General features: G+C 36.2%; 1 protein-coding gene across 8 annotated transcripts in view; it reads left to right on the top strand.

Moving 5' to 3' along the window:
• Nucleotides 1–15440: 15440 nt before the first annotated feature.
• The window catches only part of TRPM3 (transient receptor potential cation channel subfamily M member 3), a 321580-nt gene continuing 318855 nt past the window's right edge, over nt 15441–18165 (top strand). For all 8 annotated transcript variants that reach the window (XM_077966203.1, XM_077966202.1, XM_077966201.1 and 5 more), the window contains exon 1: nt 15441–15507. The gene's annotated coding sequence lies outside the window, so the exon portion shown is untranslated. The remainder of the gene's footprint in view (nt 15508–18165) is intronic.

Here is an 18165-nt window from a genome sequence, read left to right as displayed (position 1 = left end):
AGCTTCTTCTACCATAGGGCTCAGGTAAATCAAGTGAAATGCTGAATCTGTGAATTGTGAAGAAACAAATTTTCTGGTATCTTTGGCTCATGTAAGTCTACCATTACCTTTTTCAACTATACGATGAAAATCATTCAAGTCACTTCAGAGGAGGAGAAATTAATGTGGACCTAGAAATTGACTAGAATTGGAATGGGAAAAGCATCAGAAACCACTTTCTTCAGCTCTCTGTCTTTCATAGGCCACTTGATTTCTGTCTTATACACCGCATTTCTGTTTCTAACTGCACAAACGCTATAGAGTACTCATAATGCATGTAATCTCCTCTCTCAATTTCTGCTAACACATGTGTTGTTGCCTATTTGGAACTTTCTGTACCTCAAGACCTCTCTACATTAATTTCCCATGCCTTCTGTAAGTTTCCAAGTTCAAATTTCAGAAAAGGGATTATAATTGATTAGTTTCTCTTTGGGGGAAATGCAAAAGTCAAAAGTAGTGACCACTGGTGGATTTTTTGCTTCTGAGTCACTCACTACCACTGGTCTATTGGTCTATTCAGCTATGACCATGCGGATGGGTGTGCAGGTGATACTGTCGTAAAAATGGCCACGTGTGGTCAGAAAGATACTGATGGAGATCTCTAGGAAGTACACTGGTTTGAGAACTTCCCTATTACTCTTGGATTTTGTACTCTTACATATATATCATTTTGAAGTTTGTTACTATCCCATTATTATTATGTTATAGGAAACACATATGTTCAGAATGTTATCTTTGGAAATTGTTCCATGTTTTAAATTGTACCCAGTCAAGAACAAAGTCACCACTCACTAAAATGAAGGAGTCGACCTTCATTATCCTTTATTCTTTATGGTGTTATGAAGTCATTAAGAATAGTTGCCATGACCTGCAACCAAGCATCCTTGCACAGTCACTCGGTTAAATCTTTAAAGGTGCACTACCTCAACAATTCAAGGTAGACCTCATATGATCAACAGTATAAAGTAGGGAGACACCAGGAGTGGGCTACCTTATGCTCTAGCTAAGAATAACTTCAAAGAACTTGAAAACATGTATGACAATGTTATTTTCAGAACATACTTTATGATTGTTTAAGAGAATTCATTCATCTGTTTTCAGGAAGGCAATGTGTTCTAGAATACTCAAAATTTCTTGCTAAGTGTGAAGTTTTGGTGTCATTCTGAAAAAAATTAAGTACCTGAAGAGCCACTTGAAAAAAACAAAAAACAGTGACCTTCTCTGAGTCCTAAGCCCCTAAACCTTCACACCTGCAGTTCTATGGGTATTCTCACATCCAGGAATGAAAAAGACAACCAAAATTGACTTTAGAAATTCATTTACAGTCATTCCAAACAGCTTTGGCATTTCCTCTTAACAGATATAATCTATGTAAGCTCATGCCAGTGTAGCGTTTTCTGCCATCTGATTTGTGATTCTGCTAGAAATATGGCAGACCTAGGAGTCCCAGACGGATAAAGACTCTTTCTCTTGTAATGACACCATAGGCATGTAACAAAATGAGGACCTGGTCATGCCAGAGATTAAGTTAATGTGTTTGGTAGACTAACTTGGGGTGAGCACTCTGTGTGGCCAAAGATTTATGAGATAATAAATAATTTTACTCATTGATGCAATCCCTTTAATAAGTTGAGTTGACTCTTAGTCTTTTGGCTGACACAGCTACTTTATGCTCTGGTTAAGAATAACTTCCTAGCACTTGAAAACTTGATGATAATGTTATTTTCAGAGCATACTTTATGATTGTTTAAGATAATTCATTCCTCTGTTAAACACACATACTGTGTGCCTCTATACGCCAGATACTTAGGAATCAGAGGAGACACAGTCCCTACCCTCAATGTAGTTAAAATATGGCCAAGGGAATAGAGAGAGAATTTCAGGAAACAACAGAAAAGTTGATGGGTTTGGTCACTTGAGAGCAATGGGGCAAACTCTAAAGGCAATACTGTAAAGGAAACTGCAGAAGTGGCCAAAAGCACCATTGCAATGTCACCTTTTGTTAGCCCACAGAGGAGATGTAATTATTCTGCTAAGTCTTCGTTTGCTATTTGAGAGCAACAAATTAAACCCCACTAATCTACCTCACTCGATGGTACTTACCAAACTTAAGAGGCTTCAATTATCAACAGCTTAATAAACTTACTAATCTGCATTAAATGAAATCCTTTGCAAAATCACATTGAAACAATGCGTTAAGTCATAATCAGCCTGCCTGGTACCTACAGCTTGCTGTGGCTGAGCCCCAGAATGCACTGTGTAATCAAATTCCATGTTACTTAAATCTCGGAAAATTCCTAATGGGTTTTTTGTATGGGGATGGGGGTAGGGCAGTCACATTAATTCATACCGTGCTTTTGTAATTCTGAAGAAAATTGACATTTAGGTGTAAGTCAAGCAAGAATGTAATTTAAAACTGCTTAAATTCAGCCACCTATTATGATAAAAAGAAAGCTTAAAGAATCTTTTAGTCTCTTATGGTAAGCCAGTACCCTATGCTAACAAAGTCCTCATATGATACTCATAAGGAATCCAGGGTTAGATTTGGTTATATGAATGCATCAAATTATCACATGTACCTGAAAATATGTACATCTAATATGTGTCAATAAAAAAATAAACAAAAACTTGTAAGTCATTTTAAAAAAAGAATCTAGGATTGTCATCATGTTTATCAATTCTGTCCATAGTCCCTTGTGCAGTCACAAGAGATAGGAGTATTCTTTATGTTTGCAAAAGAAGAAACTGAAGCAATGGAAAAATCTGTCCCAGTCACAGTTGGAAACACAAGCAGGCTACCGCTTCATTTCTCTGTTTGTCCTAAATAGGCCAGGTAGAAGAGGACTGTAAGAACAGAAGCACTAATTGAGTGACTTAGGCTTCATATAAGTAGCCTCTAAGTTACTTGTATTGATATCTGACACAAAAGTTCAAGCTGATAGTAACACTGTCGTGAGAAAGTTATCAATGAGGTCTTAAATGTTAAATGATGAGCACAGCAGTACAGATGTGCATCTAAGAACACAAAGAGAGCCATAAAATTAAGCCAAACAAAGCATTTCAGGATTTTGTCCTCAAATTTATGGACTAATTAATCATTTAAACCTGGCCAGGGTGCATACAACTATACACACATGCAAATATCAACTAAAATCCACCTGTTTAGGAATCTGTGTGCACAATTTTATTTTTTTAACATAGAAAATGCAGAATTTTCTATTTGGGTAAGACAAAAGCTAGCAAGGACCATCATTTAAAAACTACTTAAGAAATAAGAGTCTGAACTTTTCCATTATTATGAATCACACTGACTAAATTTATTTTTCAGGTTAGTCTGAATCTGCCTTTATTTTCTAAGGCTTAAAAAATCTTGAGCAAAGGGAAGGTATAACGTGTGATCTAAATTCAGTGGGAAAACATAATTGATGGGCAATTATACTATTTAACAAATGGCTGAATTTAAATAATGATATCTACTGACATTAAGAAAAAAATGTTCTGTACTCCTAAAATAGCATTTGACAATCCAGAGCTTTCCTAAGATTTTTTTCCATAGGTCATGAAATATTCATTTGAAGGTGCAGACGTTCAAGAATGATGGTGTGGACCCCTTATCCTTCAAATGAGCTATTAGGCTATAATGCCAACGTAAGGCAGGGTAGAGATTTAATACATAATTTATCTTTTATCAGTGTTTTCCAACATGTAATCTGTAATGTAGAATTGGTGAATGAAATACTAGGAGTGTGTCTACCAGATTCTAACAGAAAAACCACATGCATGTGTGTGTGCGCACACACAGGTGCAGCATGAATTGCACATGTGATTCAGTGTAATCACTCAGTCAATTCAATGACAATGCTTTAAGAGACAGATAGTTACATTTGTCCCCATATTTTAAGGTTTAATGGTTCCATTTATGCAAAACATGTTAGGAAAATAAAAGAGCAAGGTGTTCCATTAATTCACATCTGAAAGAATGTTCCATCTACAGTTAACTCAGTTAACTACTCTACTTTTTGATAACTGTGTATTATTATCAATTATTTTAACAGATGTTTATTGAAGTTCTACCAGATGCCAGGCACTGTGGGTAGTGAAGGGGTTGAAAAGGTAAATAGATATGGTCTGGTCCCTACCCTAAATGAGCTTAGAGAACATCATGAGAATATAGGATAGCTGCACACTATTAGTCAGGATAGAGAGAGTTAATGGGCAGGCGAAAGAACAAAGTACTTGAAAGTTCATTGTAAAGATTTAGGAGAAACAGAAAGAGAAAGGAAAATTTAAATCTTAAAAAGTAGAAAGTATGAGAACAGGTAATTAATTTGCAACCACCTCTCTGAAGTTATAGAAATAGGAAAGGACAAAAATGTAATTAAATGAAATGCAAGAATAATCATTTAAGTGCTTACTCTATGCTGAAAGCACTAACTCAGTGCCAGGCCCAGCTCAAATACCTCTCCTGGCCCAAACTGACTGCTTTTTCTCAGCATCCCTGGCACGTGTATTTACTTCTCTGTGTCACTGAAGTTATTCTAGGTCCCTGTGTTTTGCTTTCCAGCGGCATCACACTGAACCAGTAACTTAACCTCCACTTCCTCAGTGTCCTTATCTGCAAAATGAGCATAATAAAAGAACTTACTTCACAGGTTTGTGATGAGGTCCAAATTAGTTAATACATGAAAATAATTAGACCAATGTATGACATATTGCAATAGCTGTAAAACTGTTAGTGCTGCTACTATAAAACGTTATTGTAATCTTTACTGCCTCTGATTGATTTTCCTCCAGCATGGTGTTTTCCCAACTTAGACGTAAGGGAATCATCTGAGAATCTTACTAACGTGCAGGTGCAGATCCAGTAGATCTTGGGCAGGGGTCGCCAATGAATCAGCGTTTCTAACAAGTTCCCAGGTGCTACTGATGCTTCTGGACCATGCACTGCACACTGATTAGTGCCTTGTGGTTCATCAGCTGGTACTGGCCCACAAACTGTGAATGATAAGAGTACAAAAATTGAGAATAAGCATTTTAGAAACTTATATGGCAATTTGCTGTTGCCACAAAATCCACGTGCATAATTGATTTTATGGCATGTTATAAAAGTATCAGTTTGTAATGTAATGGATTGAAATTTTCTTTTAAAAGATTTGTTACAACAACTCATTTAAGAAGCATTGTTCTAGAACACAGCATAAACCTAAAAATGGATATAAGGATTTCATAAAGCCTTGTACCTCCTCAGAAACTAAAAGAGCTTTGCACAGGTCAGTGTTCAACAGATATTTTTGAATATATGAGTGAATTAATTAAAAAATAAGTAAGTACAGCTCAGATGGCTCATTTTCAAATTCTCCATGTAATGACTCAAGTTGGAGCTCCAGGTAGCATCGACTTTAATGAAATACAATTAACTCCACAGCTATGCTTCTGTTTACCTTTAATCTTAATGATAATTTAAAGACATCTGCATTAGAACTGTAAGCAAAGTGAAATGTTTTCTCCAGGATTCTCCCTGAGAGATTAGATTTGTACATTTGTAAAAATGCTTGCCCACTTTCATAACAATTCACTTTCAAATCATTAAAATTGGGATTGACAGTGGGATAAGATACATACACACAAGTGTGTATGTGATAAGGGCCTCAAGTCGAGTCAGTATTTACAGTAAGTAATGTGCACATCAGTGTGTCATGTGGCATTCAAAAAATTAAAGGGGAAAAATAATTGTTCAAACAAAAAAGCCATATTATTATTTGGGGATCCAACTAGTACGATAGTGTATAATATGCCCTCACCAGTGGTGACAGTTTTAATGAATAATCATAAATAGTGTTATAATATATATAGCATCCCAGAGCCAGGAATTTCGTGGGACTGTGTGTGTGTGTATGTATGTGTGTGTGTGTGATGATTTTCTTTTTGCATTTATGTCACCAACAGAAAACGAGGTAGTATTTACCAGAAAGAAGTTAGTTTTCTACTAAATATTGGAGAAAGGACCTAAGATCTCTTGCGAAGTTTAAATGGACACATGCATTAGGATACTTGGTTTCCATTCCATGATTTCCCAGTGATTAATGAGTTTATAATTACCTTACATCCAAAATAATATCACACTTACCCCTCATGTCCCAAACAGGAATCTTAGAATAAATCATATTATCAAATAAAACAATCTGTAGGGAGTTTCAGTTCCCTGGAGGGAGGTAATTCTAAAATTGCTACTTATAAAAATTTACATTTGAAATATCAAGTTTCCAGTGATCCCTTCCCCAACTCCCATCCCAAGTTATGAATATTTGTGTCCCTTTAAAGAAGCAATAACCAGATTAAAGACTAACTTACAACATGATATTTTTACCCTTTTATCTTTTTATTTGGAGCAGTTGAGGATCTAAAATAATGTTGATGTGGCTGGAGGTAGTGAGCTGGGTCGACTTGGCGTAGACAGAGTTTGGAGAAGTGAGCTAGGATGTGATACGTAAGGCCTGTGAGATCCAGTAACAAACCTGGGCTCTATTTTGAAAGTAATATGAAATCACTGAATGATTGTGGAGTGTAGGAGATGGAATGCCATGAGCTAATTCATCATTTTAAAAGACCATTCGTAAAACTATTTGGTATGGTATGGTAATGATGGATACCTGACATTATGCATTTGGTAAAACCCATAGAACTGTACAATACAAAGACTGAGCCTTAATGTAAGGTACAAATTTTAGTTAATAATAATGTATCATTTTCCAATTATAAGGAAGGTACTACACCAAAGCAAGATGTTAAATAATAAGGGAAATTGTGGAGAGAGGTGGAAGGAGAGAATATGTGAAACTGTACTTTCTTCTGAACTTTTTTGTAAACGTAAAACTGCTCTAAAAAATAAAGTCTATTAATTAGTAAGGGGAAAAATATAACTTGTTGCTGGGTAAAGAATGGGATGTAGGGAACAATTAGAAAGCCAGCAAAATATTCTTTTTAAAACTAGCATAGCTTGTCTCAGAAGAATCTTATTATCAGAAATTCATTTTGGCAACAAATATTCAGAGATTAGAACTCTACATGAGTGTAAGGGTGAGATGGTGGGAAAAGAGACAGGAGGATAAAAAGTCATGTTTCCATCCAATGGAACAGAAACAAGTTGGAAACGAAATCTATATTTTTGTGCTATCTTTGAAAATTATTTTTGTAACGTCTACCAGAGACTCACTTTGTTTTTTAAAATTTTAATTAATTTTTATAATTTTTAAATTGACATAATTGTACATATTTATGGGCTACATAGTGACTTGGGGTACATATAATGTATAGTGATCCTATTAAAATTCTTTATACTTACTTTTGAATTCTGATTATTTCTATGTGCATCAAATTTAAATTAATATATTTAGAGACAGTTCATATATATGTCTCTATATGTATATGTCTGTGTGTGTGTGTGTATGTATGTATATGTATATAAGTGTCTTCTGGGATGTAAAATATTCCAAAAAGATTTAATATTAACACACTAAGGTAAGAATAAATCAGTAAGATTCAGGCTTTGGTAGTGAGTCATAAGGAAAGACATTAACAGTATTTTGAAGCTAAGCCTAATAACCTTGAACAACCTTAAAATGGTCACATTAGAACAATATAACCAAATTAAAGACTAACTTATAACATGTTTTTACCCTTCTATCTTTTTATTTGGAGCAGTCGAGGATCTAAATCTGCATAAATCCAAATTTATGCAGATGGATTTATTTTCTACCTAACAATCTAGTAATGTGACAGAGAAAAATGCCTATCAGACAGAAATACATTTATGTTGCATTAACTTAATACCTAATAATTTTTCATTTCCAGAAAGTTATAGAAGTAACATTACCTTTATATTGCTGGATCTATCTGCTTATAAGTTGCTTCTGATGACACAAATGGGATTGATTTGTTATCAGTTCCTCCAGTGAAATAATTCTTGATTGTTAGGTTAAAAAAAATTACAAATCTTGAGCAGTCTCTGCATATTCTGACCTGAATGATCATCAAGACTTCATTTATCACTTAGTAGGGGATGAAGCAAAAGAATACCAAGTTCTACTCTTGGAAATTCTCTCAATGGCAGAGTTATTAATTAATTGTAATAACACCTTAATAATATTTGAAGTCTCATTGAAATAGATTAACATTTACACATGTGCCAAATTGTTCAACCTGGGGCATTCTTAAGGATGACTGGAGTCTGGTGAGAATTATTTCAGGAATTATTTATTAATTCAAATCTCTTTGTGTACTCTGCACTAAGTAAACACAAAACCGTGTGCTCTGCTACATTTTTGTTTACTTATAAAAGAAATAATGATTGCATGAACTTATAAAAATTGAAATTTAAAAAGATCTCTTATTTTCAAAAAAGCCCCTATACATACTTTGTACATGTTAATGAGGGAGTAACAATAAAGCTGATTCCCAGGATCCTAACTCTAGGAATTGGGACTGATCTTGAAGATCACCAAGATTAAGTCACTCCTCCAAGGTCATATGTCTAGTTGTAAACAAGTCATGGCTAGGATGCACATCTTGAGACTCCTAATCAGTCATGCGTCCCCCAGGCTCTGCCTTACTATTGCTGTGAATGGATACCAAAAATAGGGATTTCAGAAATAAGATCCAACAGCCAAATTTAAGTCTGTACCTTGTGAGGATAAATAATTTGACCTCAGAATTGGAATCATCCATTGATTAAAATAAATCAGCATCTCTACCCAGAACACTTTATAGTAGTCAGGAATGATAATAAAGAAAATAAAAATAACAAAAATAAAAATGATATGCATATATAATATACATGTAGACATACATGTAGACAGAGACTGATTTTTTTTTTTTAGTTGTTAATCCTTACATGACAACTCTGCTGTGAATGCTATTGCAACTTTGCAACTATTTCTTTATTCTCACCTTTGATTTGCCTCTTCATCCTTCCAGGGCCAAAGAGATAAACAAAATTCAGCTTGGGAATCTATGATATTCTTTGTCACATAAATTCCACATTTCTACCTAACATAAAATGTTCCAGTTTTATGACTCAGCACATTTCTTTGGCGGCTAACAAAATCAGAAGGTTTCAGGAATGAATTGTGAAAGCTAAACAGAATTAAGGACTTAAATTGCGACATTATGTTGCTGCAACCCTGCATTTACTTGACAGAAAACAAAGTCATAGTTCCCACCAGCATAGCCTCCATGAATATAGAAAACCCTCCCATTCACTGGCTGTGCACTGACATTAACACAGTGATATTGTTTTCTAACAGATGATCCAGAGCTGTTGTTTTAAAGTTTCGGGCCCTTGAGGGTGTCAAACCTCAATCTCAGTATTTTTTGTTCATAAATTTGTCTTGGCTTTCCTCCTTCTTCAATTAAAATTTATCCTACTTTTTAAAAGATATAAGCCAGTTTCATAGAGCTGGCACTACTGTAGTTACGGTTATTGGCTGACAAAGGCGGTAAAGCCCTTAAGAGTGTGTGTATGGCTTTGAAGGTTTTAAGACATTGTGTGGAAACTGCTACTGTATTGAAACACATGATTAACCCTTGACCATAAATAGGATACTTTTGAAATGGGGGTCTACATCTTCATTTCAGTTTTTCATCATTGTCTTTTAAGGTTAATGAAGTATGTATATTTTTGTTAAGATCAAAATGATTAAAATGTGCTTATTCTACCACTAAGAACAAAAACATCATTCAGCATCCCTAAAATCAATCACAGAGTGTAAGGGATTTGGGGCTCTCTGTACTAACATAAAATGTTCCAATTTTATGACTCAACTCATTTCTTTGGCTGCTAACAAAATCAGAAGGTTTCAGGAATGAATTGTGAAAGCTAAACAGAATTAAGGACTTAAATTCTGACATTATGTTGCTGCAACTCTACATTTACTTGACAGAAAACAAAGTCATAACCTCATTTTTACTCTGTACTAAATGTATGAGGGATTTGAATCCATTTGGCTAAGCCTATGGCTGACATGTAACTTTGGCATGATGCTTAACCTCTATAAGCCCCAGATTCGTATTTGTATCCTGGAATTTTATAACATCGACCATACAATGTTATTAAGATTACATGAAATTCTATATGCCATAGCATTCTGGGAACTGCAGAATAATTTATGAATATAATGTATTATTGCCAAGCAATGATTAATTGCCTCATAATAAAGAAACAAATTTCCAAAGAAACAGAATTGTATTTCGAAATTATTTATAAAAATGTGTATGTAGAATGACATGCTACGTAAACATTCTGAATATTTTTAAGTATGATTTACACAGCATGACCTATTGACAAAACATGAGTTTAATTTATCATTGTAAATAATAATTTATTGAATCTTTTCCCAATCAGATGATAAAAACATAATCTAACCTAACATTATGTTAAGGTGTATATGATTTAAGTTTAGAGGCTATAAAGTAAATTTTAGTACAAATAACTTCAGCCCACAAAGAAATTATTCCCCTAAGGTGAATTATAGGGATGAGAAATTGATATTCCCCTAGAAATAATGTTAAAAATAGGAGAAGGAAGAAGGGGAGTGTTCTAGGTGAAATTACAACACTCTGGTTATGCCATACTAGACCTAGAATACTGTAGATTTGCAATGGAAACTGGCAAAGGATGATTATACATGTTGGAATGAAAATAAGTATTATATCATGTGACTCTTCCCCTAATGGAAGTGTGACCAAAAGAGGGAAGAGGAACAATGGTCATGGTGATTCACTCTGGCAGTGGCCAGCTAAGCCCATCAAGGAACACAGTGTTTCATGCAGAGTTTTAAAGAATGCAGAGGCATTGGTCAAGTAGAGAAGGAAGAACCCAGCATTTCAGATGAATGGACAACATATTCAAAGTTTGAGAAATCTAGAACAACATGGTTCATGAAGGGAATAATCAATAATTTGGTTTGCTGGAGCATAAAGTGTACAAAGATTTATACAGAAATGAAGAAATTTGAAGAAAGATACTTCCAGAGCCAGAACCAGACTTTAGATGCTGAGCTGACCATGCTGGGGATGGAGAGCCACTGACAGGTATTGATCAGGGGATGGCACCATTGATCGTTTTGGAAAGAACACACTGATGGCAGTGTTCTCTGAAGGCAGCTGGCTTTGTCATGGTCCTCTGCCATTAACTTTGTAGGTAAATGGCAACCCTAAATGTTAGAGAACACAATACATTTATTTCCAAGCATTAGAATAAAAGCAAGGAGCCTGAGGGACATTTAAGAGTGCTTGATCCTGTGTGTTACTCAAACTTTGGTCACTGTTGTGATACCATCATGATTTTCTCTTATCCACAAATCACTTTTACTCTAGTTTATTAAATATTTTTGATGGGCTTATTTTTTCACAACTCCAAAAAGAAAAAAATTATATCTTCAAGCACTGGTATTTGTTAAATTTGTAGGTTTAGCCTTTCCTTGTATATTATATATTAACATCTAACTATCAAAAGAAAAATGCTTATCTGGGCATTTTTGGTACTTATCTGGGTACCATATGGTACCGCCCTAAAATCCTTCTTTAGGAAACACTGGTCAACCTGATGGCATCGTTTTCCAATGAAGAATTAATGTGCAAGGAAATCAGATGATTTGCCTACATCCTCTATGTGCTAACCATGTGCCACAATTCTAGGTGCTGGGGCCACATCAGCTGGGGCCACATCAGATCAATGTCACTGAGCTCTTTTCTCCCCCAATTTGTTCACTTATCTCGTCATCAGTTACAAAATCACTGCCCTCAGGAACTTAAATTCTAGTGGGAGACACAGACGAAAAACAAACACACAAAGACACAGCATAATGGCAGGTAATGTGAGGGACTCTGAGGAAAACAGAGGGAAGCAAAGGAATAAATAATGACACGGTGTGCCTTTAGATATGATGGTCAAGAAAGACCTCTGAGCAGTCCAGATGTGTTGAGAGGGTGAACTGTGGCATATCTGAGGATGCTGAGGATGGCTCTATCCAGGTACAGGAATGACAGGAACAAAGTCCCCTCAAGAAGATCTTGCCTGATACGCTTGAGAAAGAGCAAAGGCAAACTAGTGATGGTGCCATGAAAGCTGTCTTTTAAAACCACTACTACTCCTTCCTTCTTGACACCTCACCATTCACACCCCTTTTTTCTGTACCAAGGGTTGACCGGGACCAGTTCCAGCCTACTACCTGTTTTATTGGAACAAAACCATGATCATTTGTTTACTTGTTGTTTATGGGAGTTCTTATGCTACAAGAGTTGAGTATTACTGCAGAGACTGTATCGCCCTCAAAGAGCCTAAAATATGTACCATCTGGCCCTTAGCAGAAAACATTTGCTGACCACTACTTTGTATCATGCTCTTTAGTCGATGCGGTTGTCAAATGTGAACATCCCAGAAAAATACTGCTTTGGACATCTTTATAATAATGAAATATGCATTTTCCATGTTACAATCTAGTTACTGCTGGTAGAAAATCAGATTTCACTTTTTCAAAATGGAATTGTGCACCAGTAGAAACTTTTTAGTATTTTATCTTCAGGTGGGATTTTTCTTTAATGATGAATGGGAAGAATAAGGTATCTGCCATTGCATAAAAAGGAGTGAGGAAGAAGCACAGTAAGCCTTACACTTGGGGTTTTCGCTTGTTAGTATTAAAATTATATTCACTCTAAACTACATCTGAAACAGGTTGATAATATACCCTGTTGGGAGCTGCATTGTCAGGTGATGCACAAGATTTTATACAGATCTATATGGACAGTGTGGCCTAGAGCTACAAGTCTCTTTGGAGCTAATTACCTTCTTAAATCAAAGGGTCCTAAAGATAATCTACAACCTCACATGAAATAGTTGCTGTGCTCACCTGGGACTTCCTTTTTTACTTGAGTAAAATGCCCAGGGTTCTGGCAGCAATATTTTTGTCTTTGGTGTAAAGTTCGTGGAGGGCTCCTCTTATTCTATTCTCTATTGGATAGTTATTTATCTTTATAAAGGGAAAACAAAACAAAAACAAGTAAGACTGCAGAGAATAGGATAAAAAAATACACAAGCAATATTTAAAGACTCCATATATATGTAACTCGGTGTTTAAAGTAATTCAGATGAAGGGTTGGAGTAGTATCTAGTGAAGAAGGAAGTTGAGAAAGCTGAATTGTTAAAATATTTCTTACATTGGGAAGATTATCTACAATCAATTTATTTAGTCTCACAGACCCACTACAGCCTACCAGCTTGGTGTACCTTTCAGGTGTTTGCCTGCCCACCCACCCAGCTCCCCGCTTCTCATTTCCCCACTTCCCTCCTCTTCTCCCTTTGTTTCTCTAGAAAATTCACCCTCCACATTGTAAAACTTTCTTTTCCAAATCGTCCCCACTGAATCCCTCTATCTTTTTACTTAATTCTCCTTGCTTCATCTCTTCCTGAGATACTCATCCCCAATAACCTATTATCATATGGTCAAGCTTGACAGTTGAAAAAATATTTTCTGACTATATAAAATATAGTTTCTGACTATAAATATGGTTACAGAAGAAAACTTTGGAAAACATGGAAAGGCAAAAGGAATAAAACAAAAATTAGCTACATAGTTACCACCTTAAAAATGTTTCCGACCTATCACCTCTGTATCTATTTAAAATTTATAATTTTTCTGCCCTTAACATTTTATGGCCTGCTTTTTTCACATAACAACATGAAAATGTTTATTTCTCTAGGTAAGTAAGCAGTCTTTGGAAACTTGATTAAAATCACCAAATGGCATGAAACACTGTTTGATTCCTCTCCTATTGATAGACTTCATTTGTTTCCACTTTTTCTGTATTATAAATAACACTGCAGTGAACATCTCTGTGTGCTCACATCTCTGATGATTCCTTTGGAATAAGTGCTTGGGAGTGTTACAGCTGCAGAGAAGGAAGGGTATATACGTCATTAAGGCTGTCACCACGTGTTATTCTGTAGCCAACTCCTGAAGACAGGCAAAGGGACTTCCTCCATCATGTGTTAAACTCAGTCTGATGTTTCATTTGGTTCTTGTTTATCATAATGTTTCCCCCGCTGAAAGTCACTAGGTAGTCTATTGTTTCTTTCTCTGGGGAAAACTTGTAAGTGACAGACCAGAAAATGTGGGAGTTTGAAGAAGATCAATCCTAGAAAGAGCAGAGGGCCAAGAAGATGGCTCAGGACCTAATTCAAGTTTGAAATAAGTCATTCGGTTCCCAGTATTATGCTTATCGAGTGTCCAAATGACACATACTAGGTGTTTTGACAGAGGATTATGGAAAAATGAAAACCAAAGCCCCATTGCCCTCACAGGTTTACCATCCACAAGAAAAGGGAAGAATGCCATCTCTTAGCACTTACCTCTGTGTTTGGGAAGAGAAAAGTCCTTTGGAGAGGAAGTGCTCATATATTCACTTTTTAAAAAGTATTTTTGCCTTCTAGAAATTTAAGTTCTTTTCTCCCCCAGTTTGTTCACTTATCCAGTCAAGAATACTATTATCTAAGATATTCACTCTTGGATTATACATGAAAGAGCCCTTTCTATGTGACTGAATACCAGCTGGAATCTCTCCATTGGGCCACCCCAAATAAACATATCATGGCATCACAGCTTTTGATCTGCATCCATAAGCTACCATGGTCACAGCTCACCTCTTTTTGATAAGAAAGCAGGACTGTAGGTTTCTAATCATACATTTGCAATTGCTAGAGGGGCAGCAGAATAAGAAGTATGATCAGACAAGTTTTATTATTGACATTTTAGAAGTTCTCGAAGGTCTCCGACAAACTCCAACTTCATTCTTCTCAGGCTCATGTTCAGGGACCAAAATATTCTATTGAAACGCTCAGAGATTTTAGCAGTTTCTCTTTAAAGAAATGCTATCATTCCATTCTTTGGGGATGGTGGAACAATGCCGCTTGTGTGCTCCAGCCACTCGGATCACTCATACACTGTTTCTTTAGAAGGATTTGCTTTCCAAAGTTGAACTTTCAGAACTCAGAACACCTTATCACACTTTCACAAGCTTTCTCTCTGAAAATGGAAAAAGAAAAAGGGAGGGGTAGGCGGGGGAGCCTGTTAGGACCTGTGCCAGTTAAATCCGATCTCTCCAGGGATTTGTTTTTCTTCTGGCGTCAGATTAGATGTTCAAATCAAGCAGTGTTTGAGGGCTGGGAGGGAATGTCCATGGGATTCTTAGTGAGGCTAATCCCGAAGCAGCACATTCCAAGGGGCTAATCTGCCCAAGTTCATTGCTTACTTGAAACGTCTCTTGGGGGAAGAGCCGAACAAGTGACTTTTTTTTTTCCAGTGGGCGGTCATAAGAGCATTATTAACGGAATGACCAGCCCTAGCTGCAGCAAAATGAAAGCAACAGGAGCTGCTCCGGGGACTGCTTTTGCCAGCACCCAGAGTCAGTGCTCAGGTAAAATGATTTCGGCTAACTTTTCTCTTGTTCAACTTCTCAATATTGGATCTGGGGACCTAGAGGAAGACCAAAGATCCACACCCAGGGAGGCGTGGAGGGAAAGGGCAAAATGAACATATGAATTTAGTACCTTTGGGTTGGGGATGTTTTTTTTGATGAAGACAGGGTATACATTTGAAATAAGAGAGGGTGACAAATGAGAAGCATTGTGAAACTTCTCTTGTAATTTGTTCCTATAAAGTTAGTGGACTCTTTCCTCATCTTGCAATTACTGGTCTGAGTGGTTGTCCTTCTGTTAAGCTTCCCTGCTAAAGAGATCTTGCAACAGCACGTTCCAAGGTTTTTTGGAAATGAGTTTAATACACCCTGTGTGTATGTGCTTGTAAATCTTCCTGCCTGGAGAACTTGATTCAATAGCTGGTGGGGAGTATATAGTAAGAAGATTCAAAGTAGTTTGGGGACTAACATTTGTAGCAAAGACTTTGTGAAAACCATCGAATCCTGCTTAAATGAAATGACTTAATTTTTTAAAGCAATATTTACAGACTTTTGTTTCCATTATTTTGATGTTTTATTGACTGTATACTTACCTTTCAAAATTAGTAGTTGCTTTATTCTTTGAGGGTAATCATACTTTGTTCAATGTGAGTGTCCTCATTTCTGTTTTGAATATGATGTCTTTTAATTATTAGCCTTTGAAAAACACTTCCCTATTACACATCACACATGACTGATGATGCAGAAAGACAAGAAAGAAAATAGCTAGTCCTTCACAAACTCAGTCTTGGTTATGTGCATTCTACCTTTAGAGAAGAATATACAGAGAGGTTTGCTGGGGGCCATAGAAGGCATCTTTTCTAAGCGTACATGAGACTTCCAAAACATGTTTAAAAAGAAAAGATTTTAAGACATGATGTCTGTTAAAGTTTTGTATTAAAAGATAATTGAAGGGTCAGCTAGAAACATAACACATCAAAACTATTTCATGCTTTCTAACGTTGAGGATAACTATTCTGAGATAACTGAGTTGGATATTGAAGCAAAATATAAAGCTTCCTATAGAGTAGTTAAAAACCTTCAAACAAAGAAAAGGAATTTGTTTAGGAAACAAGTTAAACCAGGATTAAACGTCAAAATGCCCTCTCCAATAAAATGAATTTAAAAATCTAACACATGATGTTCAATGTTCATGCTAAAGACCTGAATAAAAGCATGATAAAGCGAAGCTCACAATATAGTAATTATACATGATACTTTGTAGAATTCCTAACTCATGTGTTGTACCTGCTTTCTTTCTATTGTGTATTATACTTTTCTACTTAATGAAAAAATCCAATTTAATTATGAATGATGGGGAAATTTCTTAATGTTCTGTTTCTCTTTTGTTTTACTCCCAATTTTCTGTGCCTTTGCAAGGGAAATGATTAATCTGCTAATAATAAGAAATAGAAATGATTCTCAATCTTTTCACTAACAATGATGTAGCGTTTCACCTTTGAGAAGGTAATTAAGTAGCAAAACTACACACGAATTAAATTACTTTTTTACTGAAACGCTAACTAGCTGGCAATCCATATGTAGGAATGCTTACCACCCATCATCTGACAAAACTTCCAGGCTAACAATAGGATCCATGAGCAAGAGAAATAAAGAAGGTGTCCTTGAAAAGTCTAATCCATTTGTCTTTGGAGCACAGATTCTTAAGTGAGGGGTCTTGTGCTTACATTTCTTTGCTGTATAGCCATTTCTTGAATTCTGGTGTCTTCCTAATGTCCCACCTTCATCCTTTACCCCAAGGAGAAAGGAAGAAGACATAGCAGAGTATTCATTCCTGCACATGTGAGGACTAGAAGAGGGAAATGAGAAAGGGAAAGATGCAGGATGAACTGGTTCCAAGACCTGTCTCTGGGAGCCAGCTCTGTCCAAATGCCAGGATACTCCTGGGCATGCTCAGAGAGTACTACCCATAACAAGGGTATGTCATATCAATAACATCTAATGTTTTAATGGCAATTTAGCAGAATGGGTAAGAGTGTGAACTCTGAAGCCACACTGTTCAAGTTCAAGTCCTGGCTTTAGAATTTATTGCTGCATCTCTCTGCCTCAATTTCTTCATTGGTAATATGGATATAAAAGTAGTACTTTCCTCACAGAGTCCTTATGGGATCCAGGGAGACAATGTATTAATATATTTGGCACAAGGCCAAGCACATGATGCACGCTTACTGAATGTTATTCATTGTTATTACCTGTTGAGCTCCTACTACATGTGCCAGGTACTTTATCTGAATCATCTGGTTTGATTATCCCAACAACTCTTCAAAGTAGCTGGAATTATCCACGTGATATAGAAGAGGTTCCAAAATGTTAAATAACCTTCCTATCTACCTTGTTAGTGGCCAACCAGGGCTTGTGGGTTCCTATCATCCCCAACACAAAGGGAGAGCAATTTAGGTTGGGTCTCCTAGAGCAATTTCATAGTCCTCTCATCTGAGCCTTCATCTGAACTTTTAGTACCAGAATCAACCCTGGACAGGTCTCTCTTCTTGGAGCAAAGCGTGGTACTCCCAAAATCATCATAACAATGCTGTGTTTCAGGTATTGGTGCTGTCTCCATTTTATAGATGAGGAAAACTGAGGATCAAAGAAATCATG

The sequence above is a fragment of the Macaca mulatta genome, chromosome 15 (assembly GCF_049350105.2).
Source record: "Macaca mulatta isolate MMU2019108-1 chromosome 15, T2T-MMU8v2.0, whole genome shotgun sequence".
Classification (NCBI taxonomy): Eukaryota; Metazoa; Chordata; class Mammalia; order Primates; family Cercopithecidae; genus Macaca; species Macaca mulatta.
The sequence above is the reverse complement of the archived record's forward strand: the minus strand, read 5'-3'. Positions and strand labels throughout refer to the sequence as shown.